The sequence below is a fragment of the Urocampus carinirostris genome, chromosome 11 (assembly GCF_059441175.1).
Source record: "Urocampus carinirostris isolate Australia breed hairy pipefish chromosome 11, RoL_Ucar_1.0, whole genome shotgun sequence".
Classification (NCBI taxonomy): Eukaryota; Metazoa; Chordata; class Actinopteri; order Syngnathiformes; family Syngnathidae; genus Urocampus; species Urocampus carinirostris.
The window spans coordinates 27,370,836-27,385,658 of NC_142359.1; the positions used below are offsets into that span (position 1 = coordinate 27,370,836).

The 14,823-nt window shown below is 36.0% G+C and overlaps 1 protein-coding gene across 21 annotated transcripts in view; it reads right to left on the bottom strand.

Annotated features, from left to right (window-relative positions):
- ptprda (protein tyrosine phosphatase receptor type Da) overlaps positions 1-14,823 on the bottom strand; it is a 482,747-nt gene that overhangs the window by 222,992 nt on the left and 244,932 nt on the right. For all 21 annotated transcript variants that reach the window (XM_088346760.1, XM_088346766.1, XM_088346756.1 and 18 more), the window contains exon 9: positions 1,967-2,004. The gene's annotated coding sequence lies outside the window, so the exon portion shown is untranslated. The remainder of the gene's footprint in view (positions 1-1,966; positions 2,005-14,823) is intronic.

Consider the following 14,823-nt stretch of genomic DNA (forward strand, 5'->3'; position numbering starts at 1 on the left):
GCACTGGAGCAGGGGAAAGAGACAGGCTGAGAAATAGCCGTCTGTTTGCATTGGCGCCTTTTTGTTTTTGTGTTACCGGGCGGAAAATGTCGCTCCGATGATTTGACGGTTCATCTTGCAAACTGTCAAAAAACACTCCCGGCCATTCGGAAAGTTTGTACCTTTTTCTCAGAATGGTAAATATGCCTTATGTCTTATCAGATACACCACACACGTGCTTCACTCTCACACACGCTACACAAAACAATACCTTACCCCATTGGCAGAAAAAGCGCTCGTATTTTGTCTAATTCTTCTAGTTTTAAGGTATTCTATTGTTTTGTTTTTTTGTAAGATAAGGTAATTCCACTTCAAAAGGGCAAACTATATCAAGAAAATGGTAGATTGTATCCTCGTTTTAAGCATGTTTTTTTTTCCAATACTAATGGGAAAAAAATCTGAAAAAAGAGCATAGTGACACGTTTACACAGTTTTTTTTTTTTTTTTTGGGGGGGGGGTGAAAGATGGGGTGCAGTATTTGAAAGTACTCTCTGCTGCCATGGCTTTAAAGTCATGTTTGCAGCCTTAGTCAGCTTGTGCAAGTACATGCATATCTTACAAGCACTGCAGTACACTCTTATTTTTTTACCTTTTTAGGGATTCTACAAAAAAATAAAAAAAATAAAATAAAAAATAAAAACACTGGAGGATGTACTCTCCAGCTCTCCCCCCAGACCCTTTCCTCAAGCCTAATGTGTTCCAACCTGATCAGCTTCAATAAAAGTAGATAGGCGCAATATAGAATAATAGATAAGCGTTTTTTAAATTCCGCTGGGCAATGTTACTAAATAAGACATTTAATTTTCAATTTTTAAGGACATCTCAAACGACGCAACCCACCTTTAAAAAAAATATTTCTAAAAATGGTTACAAATAAAACAATTTTGATGCATCTAACATGTTAAAATAAAACATAGTATAATCACCTTTATATGTATACCTTCTGAATATATATTTTTTTTTGTTCTAAGCACTAAATTGTAATTATTATTATTTGTTTGCCTACTTATCCTGTGTTTTATCTTTTTTTTTCTTCAAAGTATTTTTCACATGTTTTACCCAGGAAGGCGATGCCTAATCCCATTGAAGAAAATGCATCCCAACATAAATATCAATGGCAAAATAATAATATTATTTTCTATTCATTTTTGCACATACTTATAAACTCCCCCAAGGAAAAAAAAAAGACAGTAATACCCAAAAGCATGATCCTGGCTTTTTGAAAATGTAATCTTTAGTGCCCCATTAGTGTTGCTATTGCTGCTGTGGTACTGCCATGGTACTGGCACTGTTTGGAAAAGTGAATTTATGCTACTAAAACCCTGCGTGGAGTACTCGGTTGGTTTGGACACATGGGGAGGATGGATGAGGAGGGAATGTTGAAGAGGATCTACAGAGCAGAAGTAAATAGAAGGAGACCATGAGGAAGGCCGCGATTGACATGGATGGTGTTATGAGTGCACTGCAGCAAAAAAGGCTTAAGGTAGTGGAAGCTCTTGTTGGAGATAGGAAAACGTGGAGAGGAGTTGTGAAAGGATAGGTCTAAGGGATGGTCAGGGCACACGTATGATGCAGCAGGTGTAAACCAGTGAAAGCTGTCGGGCCCTGCTGTTGAACAGAAGTGTATATTGTCTCACCCTGACCCGTGTGACATGTTTGCCTTCTTGTGTCCCGTTTCATCTGAAGGAACGAAAGCATGACCAACTTGGGTGCCGAGGTGCCTAACTTGTTTGGGTGTTCGGGCATTTGGTTTGGCCATGGTCCAAAAATGTTTGTGTGTGTTTTTACTATTTTTTCCCTTTTTTCTTTTCTTTGTTATTGTATGTGTTTGTCTTGCTGTCGGTCACCCCTCTTGAGGGATATGACCAAGATACATAAATAGCATCAGTAAGGAGTGTGATTTTTTACTAGCCAAGTAGATTCTTACCTTGCACTACTCAAGCAGACTTCTTAGGTGTTCAACAGCTGTGGAATGACAAGAAAAGGATCAAGAATGATAATAGCTGCATTGTAATCAGAGTTATACAGGGTCAAGGGTAAAGGTTTATATTTCAGAATGTATAACGATTTGAAAATTATTTTGCTAGTAAAAGTTAAGAGTGTCCTTTTTAGCTAAAACGTTGTAGTTCGACGATGTTATAACTTAATACTGCAAAGAACAAAGTCGTGATCATTGATAACTTTGTTGTATTGTTTTTATGAATATACATTTTGTATGAATTTTTAGTAATCAATTAATTTGTATAAATTAAAAAACGATTAATATAGCCTTTTTTTTCCAATTCTCATAGGAACGATAGGAATTTGTTTTCAATTGAAGGAGTACAACTTCTTAGTATTCTGGTTCTTAATTAGTATGAATCCAATTAAAATGAGAAGTAATTGGACCAAATTAACCATAAAAATATATATATATATATATATATATTGTTCCCTTGTTCTCATGTGATTACTATTTTGCATTATTTGAAGGTTGAATGGTTACTAATGGTCCACTTTTTTAAAGGGAATCTGGTTTCAAAATTTAAATGAACCATTTAATTTATTTATGATTTCCGTATATAGAAGTGTGCAATGCCAAATGTATTTACCATATTTCTGACTCTAAAAAGGTTCACTCGATTGTAAGCATACTTTCAAATCACTGGTGGGGGTTTTATCATCATATTTGTTACACTAATTGCACTTTGACTTCATTTTTAAAATGCTGTGCAAAGGAGGGTAGTACAGTTGTCATGTTGACTTTGTTATATTTAGATTTTCATCATATTGCTGTTTTTTTGGGTTTGACTCTTTTGACTTTGTTCTGAAACAGTCTTCATCAAATTGTTATATTTAATTTTGTAATCAATTGTAGTTATTTGATAACAACAGACATTATTTAGGCAAATTGTGATTAAACATTAACCTAAGGGGGTAGGGGCTCCATCATTTAATGATAAGGAGATTTCCAAGCAAAACGTATCGGTTTGGGATCGACCGATACTATCCCATATCGACTTCTATCTATCTATCTATCTATCTATCTATCTATCTATCTATCTATCTATCTATCTATCTATCTATCTATCTATCTATCTATCTATCTATCTATCTATCTATCTATCTATCTATCTATCTATCTATCTATCTATCTATCTATCTATCTATCTATCTATCTATCTATCTATCTATCTATCTATCTATCTATCTATCTATCTATCTATCTATCTATCTATCTATCTATCTATCTATCTATCTATCTATCTATCTATCTATCTATCTATCTATCTATCTATCTATCTATCTATCTATATATCTATCTATCTATCTATCTATCTATCTATCTAACTATCTAACTATCTAACTATCTAACTATCTAACTATCTAACTATCTATCTACACACACTCTTTTGTTCAACAGCAGGGCCCGACAGCTTTCACTGGTTTACCCCTGCTGCATCATACGGGTGCCCTGCCCATCCCTCAGAACACGTCCAAACATCCCACGATCCTTTTACAACACATCTCCACTCATTCCTATCACCAACAAGAGCTCTGGCTTCCACTATATTTTGACCTCTTTTCTGCAGTGCACTCATAACACCATCCTTTCACGTCAATCGCGGCCTTCCTCTTGGTCTCCTTCCATTGACTTCTGCTCTGTAGATCCTCTTCAACATTCGCTCCTCATCCATCCTCTCCATGTGTCCAAACCAACCGAGCACTCTCTTATGCACATGCTTGCTTAGTTCCATGACTACTCCAGTTCTGTCTCTCACAATGTAATTTCTCTATCTATCCAATCATGTCACTCCTAACATACTCCTCAAACACTTCATCTAAAAACATTTAATTTCCTTCTCAAATCTGCATCCAGGCTCCAAGTCTATGCACCATACGACACAGTCGGGACAATCACACTCTCATACAGTCCCCTTTTAACATCCATACTCATACTTTTGTTGCTCATCAGTCTCCTCAGAGCACCCAAAACCTTGCTTCCAAAACCTTGGATCTGATCGATTCAAAAATTCCAGCATCATCCACCACTAGTTCTGAGACGATCGCCATACAAGGTATTCTGATGAATGCCAAGTTCACATTGAAAAGCATCGAGAGAGAATTAATCATGTGATTGATGGCTAGCGTCTCTCAGCACGCGCCGCTCTTGTTTTCCAGCTGCGAGATAAAAATTCACGCTTGGAGACGAACGCCGGCACAATTGATTCTGGCAGGACGGCGGCTGCGCGAGAGAGGCTGAGCACGTGAATAGCTGCCGTCAAAAAGATGAAAGGGGTGGTGGTGGATTTACTCCTAGTTCATATGCGAGCTGTACGGACCAATTGCTGAGATGATTGTCGTAGTGTGTCACTGCCGTTTGGCATACTCGCTAGTAACTCTTGTCACGGGCTTATCAACGCTTGCCTCCATTGACTTGGACTTGACAAATCCTTTACAACTCCAAAATCATCGCTTTGTAATTACCGCCGGCTTATCTATGCTACGTGACATTTTCCAATCTGATTTTTTTTTTTCCAAGAAGTTAATTGGTTGGGCCTATTGGTCGCCTCCACAACAACTGTATCCTGGACGGTCAGGGAGCGACACAAATGATAAACGACTACAACGCTCCACTTATCGGAGGGTCATAAGGAAGCCACCTGCCGGGCAGTTCTGCTGCCCTACATAGATTTATGGCTCATAACTGGCCTCGATGAAGCCACTCTGCTACGTGCACAACCTCCATAGTCTGCAGAGTAGTAGGATCAGGAAAAAAAACATTTGTCCCCACACAATGTAAGCATGTGAAAACGGAAAAATAATGAGTTGAATAATTATATTAGTCCGAACAAAGACAGTTTTGCGTTGTGTCCACATTGAAGTATCTAATACTGTGAATTTTGTGAATGACAAATACACAAGAAGGCACTAAAACACTTAAAAATATATTCAATGCCTTGATGGGCCACTGATAGAAGCCAAAGATCTATTCTAGCTAAGCTGCCTTAGACAGCTACATACGTCAAAAATGCATTTTAGCCTGACTGCCATTGATGGCATTAGAAGTTAAAGATCCATTCTAAAGGGTGCACACAGATGCTTAAAAATATTAAAAATGTTCGAATGTAGTGGCGTAATTTCAATGTTTAAAAAGTGCTTGAATTTAGGGTGAAGGGCTTGTAATTACTTGACATTTTTTACATGTTTCTTGTCCGACACAACAGACAATGCTCTAAATTAATGAAAATAAAACCTTTACTCAAGATCTTATATGTCATATCTCGATAAATAGAAAAACACACGTGAATATTGTGGACCTATCTAATTACTGGCAAAGCACGTCTTAAAATCGTGGGTATATTTGTGGATCTGCAGAATACACGAGTACATTGCAAATACATTTGTGGATGTCAAAAACACGTTTAAATATTTTTGAGACAAATATCTCACGTTACTACCTAGACATACCCACTCAGCACCAAATTACTCTACACAGGCACCTCTCTGTGATTTCAAACAACAGGGCACCTGATTGATTCACACAACATTTCTTCTCTTAAAGCTACTGGAGAAATTGGAATTTGGCTTTGAAATGCCTTCAAATTGCTTGAATTAGGCCATGAAAAAGGTCTACAAACCCTGGTTCTAGATAGCTAGCTAGAGAGCCCTAAACCGTGGTGGTCGGCAACCAGCAAGCCACGGCCCAGTTCCGGGCTGTGGATCATTTAGTATTGGGCTGCCCAGAAAGAAAAAAAAGTTGCCTTATTTTTTGCTTTTACCATATTTTTAAGGCGTTTTTATACTGAAAGGATGGGTGTACATTGTATACAAAAATAGACTGTAGTATATCACTGAAATTGAGCAATGATTTATTAACTTTAATATAACATAATATTAACATAATGTTAACGTAACGTGTCCGTAAAGGTATAGGAAGAAGCATATGCTTATTTAATCCTACCCCTTTGACTTATTTAATAATTGTGTCATACAGCTAGATCTCACGTGTATTTACATATAACAAAAACCTCACGAATATACATATTTACTTAGGTCACTTCATCATCACCATCATCAGCATCATCCTTATCACCATGACTTTTTTCACCGTCGTCATCCTCATCATCATTGCAGCCTCCACACATTTTAGGAATATTACATACTAAGATAATCTATTATGATAACAATCATCTTTGTCGGTGATCATGGTGACAACTGTTTTGTGATGTCCATGATACAAAGTATATTTGAACCTGCTGATAGAGGGGAGCTGCCCATTGCTAAGCGTCCTGATCTGTGCAAAAAAAAAATAAAAAAATAAAAGACTTGGGAGCTTGAGCCAGCTACTTTCAGCCATAAAAACTTACTTGTCTGCCCTAACTATGAGGTGTGCAGTAAATGTCAGTTTTGTTTTTTTCTTAACAATTTTTTTCTATGCGATTGTATCTCTACTTATTTAGTTTTTGTTTAGTTTTCTCTGTCATCACCAATATATGCATTGACCTTGTTTTCTGTATGGCGTCTTTGTTTTTTTTTTTTTTTTAATTTCAATCACTCACTTAGTTTTTTTTTTTTTTTGCTGGTGGGGGTCCATTGTGTTGTTTATAAAGATAGAGCTACATTTTAATGAATTTGCATTGTATAATGGTGAAAGTGATTCAATGGCATTAATAATATTCAACAATACCAATAAGACTAGTCATATGGTTGATAACGAAAATGATAATAACAAGAACAGCAAAAAATATAGTCATGATATCAGTTATAATAATAATAACAAGCGTAAATTTTATTAACCCATCTATTCACTGAACAAGGTTTCTGCTCACTAACATTATGTCGATACCGATAATAGTAATAATAATAATAATAATAATAATAATAATAATAAATTAATAATACATTTTACTCTCTTTTAACTTTATAACTCTACTAAATACTGAATATAATTTAGACACTAATACAAATTACAATAATAAAAGCAATAGCAATTAACAGTATATAAGAGATATGATAATAATAATTATGATGAAATTAAAATTAGTAACTTGGTTGATTTTTGGCCTAAACCATCAATTTTTTTATAAAATGGTTCTAATGTCTATAAATCATTTTAGAGCCTGTTTTTTTCCCCCTCTTTAAATTGACAACATTGTATTTTTGTATCTGGATTTGATCAGGTGAATATTTGGACATATTTTTGAGCGAATCCTGTAATTATTACTACACATAAGGACACTAGTTCTATTTTCAAATTAGTAGGCCCCCTCATGTTGTAGCCTCCTTCTTTTTGTGTGAATACTTTTGCGATATTATCCAGCACCATATCTTTGTTCACTTTAAATGATACGTGTAAGGTGGAAAACTCCACAGTTTTATTAGTTTGGACTGCAGAAGTAAAACATTAGTATGTCCTTCCTTGTGTATCATTCTTATTGCACATTTTTGGACTATAAAAAGCGAGCAAACTTATGTAAATTTTGCCCCAGACTTCTGAACAGTGCGGTAGATATGGTTAAACTAGAAAACAATATAAAAATACAATGTATTATAGTTTAAAAATAATTTGGTTTGATTAATAGTTACAACACTTTTAGATACCCTTGTTTTTATGTGTCTGATGTGTGTTTTCCGGATGAATTTACCGTCTATCTTAACTCCTAAAAATGTAATTTCTGATACAGTCTATTGCAACACCATCCATTTTCACCGCTCAGTCTAGATTTGCCTTGTGATTACCGAAGGACAAGTTTTATTTAAATTTAAGCAGATTAATTTATTTGTATACACTTATGTTTTTAGGTTAATTCATTCACTATCAATTCAGTAATATTGTCGTAGAAAATGTTAGTGTCATCTGCAAAAAAAAATCAAACTTTAATAGTTTTGGAACATGAAATATATCGCTAATATATAACTTGAATAGCTTTGGACCCAGGACGGAACCCTGTGGTACCCCACTACAGATGTCCAAATATCCGGATATAGACTTCCTCATTATTTTTTATTGTTGCCTGCAAGTAAAATCATTTTGAATCCATCCCAACGCCACTGCCCTAAAGCCATATTGTTCCAGTTTTTGGAATAGTATATTTTGATTAACTGTATCAAATGTTTTTTTTTTTTTAATCAAATACAAATTTCAGCTGCATATCTTTCTTTTCTATGCAAATTATACTACTGCATCGGTAATGGCTATTGTTGTTAATCTGTTTGCCCTTAGACCATATTGACTTTCATTGATTATTTCATGCGTATCCATAAATGTGTCTAGTATGTTATTATAAAGTTACTCTAGTATTTTAGCCAACTGTGGAAGCAGAGAAACTCGTTTGTAGTTTGTAAATAGGTGTTTGTTTCCATGCTGTGTATATCTTTTTATTTGTTGCTATTTTCATTTTATTTGGAAATTTCCCTGTTAGAAATGATGGATTACATATGTAAATTAATGGTTTCACAATGCTATGTATAATCTGCTTCACTCATACCATATCATTGTAAATAAAAGAAAATCAGATTTTTTTTTTTTAAAGTTGTTTACCACATTCTCTGACTCCATTATTCCCCACAAAAACATGGGCTTTGTTTTTTTTTTCATTTTATCAGTTTTATATATTTTTTTACTACTGCACTCATATACATTTGCAACTTATGTCAGTCCAACATAGACAACAAAAACTAAATTATTTACAATTTGCTTACATTTTTTTTTGTCACAGTTCCTAAAAATGAAATAGTTTGTATGTGTCTTACTTACTTCATTACATTTTATTATAGCATGTAAAATTCTCCAAATACTTTTAATGTTCTGTGTGTTCTTGTTTAATACATTATTATGATATAATTTCTTACTAGCTCTTAATATGCCCGTCAATTTGTTTTTATACATTTTATATCTGGTTCCGGCTTTCTTGGTTCTACTTGAATGGATTTTTAGATAAGGTATTTTTCTTTTTGCAAGCATTGTAGTAACCCTTAGTAATCAACAGATGGTTGACTGATTTATTGCTAATATTAATTTGTTTAATTGGACAATTCTTATTATATTCTTTTTTTCACAGTTTTGTGTGATAGTATTTCTTTTTAAATTTTAATTCAGCAACAAAAAGAGAAAAAGAAAGGCGTCACAATATACGTTTTTAGAGTTTTGTACGCTTGTTTAGGGTGGTAATGGCCCTGGGAAGGAAGCTCCCTCTAATCGTAAGTTGCCAAAGCAAAGACAAGTCAAAGCAACCAAGCGGTTTAGCTATATAGATAGAGATAGATTGATAGATAGATATTTTATTCATCCCCGTAGGGAAATTCACACTTCCAGCAGTATCCTTGTGTTGAAAAAATAAAATAATAAAGAAAGCAGACAGTGTTGTATCCAGAATCACGTGATTGAAGTCCATGAAGATTAACATGATGGCCTCAGGGTGCTGTGTTAGTAGTTTAGCAACAGTGGAGTGGATGATGTCACACGCTAGGCTAGGCCAAAAGTTCGACGTCCCTGCAGCAGATGGAATACTTTGTGTTTACATGCCCAGGGTTACACCACCTCGTGTTCACGTAGATAGCAAGTCTGCCTCATCTCCGCTTCCCACAGGCTTTTGTGTCTCTGTCTGCCCTAACAGCGCTGAAGCCGGGTAGCTCCACGTTAGCGTTCGGGATGCTAAAGGTGAGCCACATTTCCGTAAAACACAGCAAACACAGCACTCCCCTTATGCTTTGAGGTTTTTCACCAGCACATCCAGTTCGTCAGTCTTGTTGGTAGAGAGTTCACATTTCCCACGATTATGGATGGTGCCGAAGGCTTATATCGCCGCTAGCCGCTTAGCCTTCACCTTGGCTCCGGCTCTGCAGCCACGATAGGGCCCCCTCACCTCGTCCGGTAAATGGGGAATCACGGCGGCGCGAAAAATCTTCAAGGCAAGGAGTTGATTCTTCGAATAAACACATTTTTGTGCGTTAAAACCCATAACCATAGGATAGAAAGTAATCCAAAGTGTAGTTGTCAAACGGGACGAAAAACACCAAAGATAGAAGCTAACAATAGAAAACAAGAAATCACAAAAAGAGCGAAAAAACACGGAGCTGCAAGAGAGGCTGCCGCTTGCGGCAGCGCCTTTGATTGCACTACTAGCTAAAGTCCATCTAATATCTAAGAGGCCTAATCTAAGAGTTCTGGTCACCATTAACAACAATAACCAAAGGATTACCGTACAGTTCATTCCCCAGTAGCTTAGCCGCTTCGTATATGCTCTGTAAATGATTCCCTTTTGATGAGTAACCACCAACCTGCATACCAGACTCGCTGCCCAAGCACAAAGAACTCCATCGCCAGCTAATTCTGAATGTTAGTTATCTTCCTTCAAATTTCAACCTGTCATAAGATAAGATAAACCTTACAAAATCAGTTTCAAATAATGACAGTATATATCAGCGACTCCAACTTGACAAAAATGCCAACGTTGCCCAAAACAATCAGGTGACTGAAGGACTGGCAGCACGTTGCTGTGCACTTTTCTACTCCATACGTCTTTGTCAGAAAAATTTGTCGGTGCTGAACGCTGGAGAGGAAATCAATCCCACCGGCGTCTCGGAAGCTAATTCCTGCCGAGGCAATGCAGATCGGCACTATCGGAAACACTGGTCGCTGATGACGGATAGACGAATGATAGAGTGAACGGCGTTCAAACGGCATTTAGGGGAGAACGAGAGTTGACGCTATGTTCATCCTGTCTCAATTAGCATCAGCCACAAACCGATGACGAATCATTTATTTTGTTCTTGAGCACTCAAAGTGCTACGTTGGGAAAAATGTGCTGAAAAAAATTATTGATGAGGAATGCCAATAGTTTTAATAGAAATTTGAAGATTACAGAACATTTGTAAGACTGAGCCTCACTCTGCAGCAAAAAACAAAAACAAAAATCAGACTTCTGGATTGTGACCGGCAATTTCAAGGAAAATATTCTCCTATAAACATTCTTAGTTTTCATATCAAAATAAAGTAGTCATAATATGTAATATGACCAGGAGGACCGCATATTAGCTGTTAGCCACTAACTTAAAGAAAAGGAAAGCTGGTCCCCACCAGCAAAAAAAACAAAAAAAAAAACAAAACAAGTGAGTGATTGAAATAGAAAAAAACAAAAAAAACAAAGACGCCATACAGAAAAATATAAATTTAAAAGGTTGACTTAAAGGTACAGCGTGTAATATTTGACCACTCGATGTTGCTGAATGTTGTAAAGTGGGGGTCAGCTACTAGCAGCTATGGAACAAACATTCTTAAGATTTTCCAAAAAACGTATAAATATACATAATTGATATGCACTTTGTTGCTTTGCTTTTTGTGTTTCTATTATGGCCTTTTCAACATTTTTAGTTACTAAGGTGTAGTGTCACCAAAAACAAGTGCTAAAAAACACCATATCGATTAAAAACTACAAACACTCAACGTGACCAAAACACACCACTTGTCTTCTCATTTGCCCAGCCTTTTTGAGGTTTTAGGGGATTCTACGTAAAATATATGCTAATTTCTCAATTCATGATTATTCTAAAAAATATGTTTTTAATGAAAGCGGATGTATTTGTTCCATATTTTTGTTAAACAAGTACAACTATATTTCCCACTAAGAGGCGATAGAGTATACATGCCATTTTCCAAATATTTGGTTTGAAGTATATTCCATCTGGAATATTCATAACAGATCAAATCCCACAAAATATTATGCCTTCCTGCTGTTATAAGGCATCGTTTTCCAGTTCGGCTAAATGTCGAAAAAGCAGCACCACGACAAGGTGAACTCTGCATCCATCCCTTATATTTACATATGCACTTAATGACTCCCCTGTGGACTTTAGAGCAGCTTTCCCCCCAAAAAATCTCCAAAAGTAATGCAGAGTTCTGGTGGGCAACGTGTGACTCAGGTTAGGATGAAGCACAGCCTCCCAGCCTTAATTGGCTCGCCTGTTGTTAGAGACCTACTGACGGGATAAAAAAAATAAAAAAAATAAAAAATAAGAGAGCAGCTTTTCCTCAACATTTTGGCAAGAGGATAGTGCATATGCCAATAAATATTTAGTTAGGAGACATTTTCTGAACGTAAGGCTCTTTTTCCGAGGTAGTGTGCTGAAGTTTTTAGGTTTATATCTGAGAAAAATAAATGTTTCGTTCGGAGGTTTGTAATATAAGCAGTGATGGGACTAACACGTTCCCGGAAGACAATTACTTTTCTCTTTAACAGCACTATAACGCGTTGCTTGTAATACATTGTAACTAAACTCCAGGTACAATATGTTGCTCTACTCCGCTACTTAAAAACATCATTTTACTGCTAACAGTCACTCCTTTGCACACTATGTGAAAACAAATCAGTCGTCACCACCACCAAGTTTATACATCCCTTCAAATTAAACCTGATTACAGTTACGGTGGCACTGTCTCAAGCACAGAATATGAGGACGCTGAATCTTGGACTTACAATTTTAAATTGTATTAGGCAGAATAAATATTAATATGGATATGGAGTGTCTCGGCTAAGTGTTTGTTTGCACGCTCCCAAAATTTTACAAACCAGCCAAATACATATAAAGTTTTTACTGCTTCCACAGGTTGGTGTACACAGTTGTTTTTTCCTATTTATTTCGTTATGTTGTTATTTTCAATTAATATTAGACGGTCAGCTTCAATGTGATCATATTGTATATGGCATTTTGTAACTGGATCATTTTTTTTCAGAATAACGCCCAATTTTTGGCTTTTAGTAATCTGAGGGGTTGGCATAATCAATGTTTGAATGGAGTTGCTAGTAACTGTAACTTTTGTGTACTTTTTTGTCAGCATTATGTCCAATACTGGATATATGTATGACTAATCAGCATAAACTCTGGAAACTACCTTTTTTGGCAAAAAATACATTGATCAAGTTCTTGAATCATATTAATTCAACTCCCTGGGTTGTTTATTGAGAAGAGTAACATTTTTGGGGCCTTTTTTTATTCAAACACAAATACACTAATACGGTCTTCATTTTTTTTACTTTGCCCCTCCGTGGAAGTGTGTCTACACTGGATTAATACCAAAACAAAGGTGAGGCAGCAGCACACACTGTGACAAAACTTAAACAAAATTAAAGAACCAAATATTTAGGAGTTGAAAGGAGTTCCGCTAGCAACTACTAACACCCAAAACAGAAAAGGGGTAGTCACTTTGCGTTTGCCTCCTCTCAAAACTGGCCGGTATTGCTAAAGTGGGGAGCCTTAGCGACTCCTTCTTAAAATGTTTTAAAAAATACTTTCTTATTTTTATTTTCCATTTTTCTTTCTTCATATGTACTGTTTTCTTTAAACATAATTTTGGCATGGTTAAAAGAAATATACACATGTTGGAGGTTAAACTAAATGGGACTCTGTCGTTGGTTTAGGGTCATTTTGTAACAGAGAACCCATTTTTTAAAACATATTTTCTTTATATTAGCTGTAATGTATTCTACAGGAAGTGGTTTACAAACACACCAACCCAGTTAGTTTTTTTTGTGAAGGTTTAATTTACCCAATGTTTTGGTTATTTATACAAAATGGGCTTTCGTGGTGGGTAATTTATCTTGATATAAGCCAACCCCCCCACATTAAACAGGGTCAAACGAACCAACATTGTGTTATATTTGATCCGAGTGTTTTTATAATAAACATAATAAAATAAGTTTGCTGTTGTGCGAAATCAACAGGAGACAAAAAAACAATAACAAAACATTTTACCGCGGTTCATTTTCATCAGCCAAAATAAATACATCGTATTAATTTACTGCTTTCCGAAGCCCAACTTTATGGCAACACTTTTGTGTGTCTGAGCAAGAGTTAAAGCTTCAAAGACCAAAATCAATCTCCCTAATTAATAATGTAAGACGCTTGTCTTATCAATTAACACCAGTTGGCCGTAATAACTTCAAATTGGGCCGGAGAATCAAACGTTTAAATCACAGGGTAATAGAAGTCAGCCCGGGGGGTGACACATGTAGCACAATAAGTCGGCATTGATTTTTACAATGCAGCATTGCTTTGTGGAAAGCATGCATATCGTCTGACATTTCCCGTGAGGTCTTGTGTCTCTGTCTTGTTTCTCAATCCCCTAATGCCGAATGAAGTGTTGGTGTCTCCTTTAAATATGGTAAGATGAGGTGGCGTGGTTTTAACCAGTGGTCCTAAACTTTTTTTCTGTTAATGTCTGACACTATTTTAATGGGCCAGCAAATAATAACAAGTTAAAATAATCATTAGAATAATGATAATGATTAACAATAATCAGAGCTGCCAGACATTGAACATCATTTTTTTCAAAATAGAAAACATTTTCCGATTTTTTTTTTTGTAGAATAAAAAAGTGCCGTTTTTAACTCATTCAGTAACATACATTAGAAGAGCAGTTGCCAGCAATTTGGTTGCCATTTTGACTAATTAAGGCCTTCAATTTTACAGTTTTGTATCTATATAGGCATAGGACATATCAAAAGCTTGAACCCTCATTCTTCATTAGAAACAAATGTACGCTTGTATCTTTCGCCATTGTTAGTAAACAACAGTTGAACATTGCTAAAATTCTTGAAAATACTCGATATGTTTGTTGCTGCCCATGGGCCTGGCGAGGGAAATATTGTCCGACGATGATCCATTCCGTGCTACAGAAAAGGTTGCTGACCACTGTTTTAAAGTGTCAGAAACGGTTGGGAACCGTCCACACACGGCTCTTTTACTGTGGCGCGATATCGCGCCAACTACTCGGGCTCGTGCCGAGATAACATCTGCACCTTC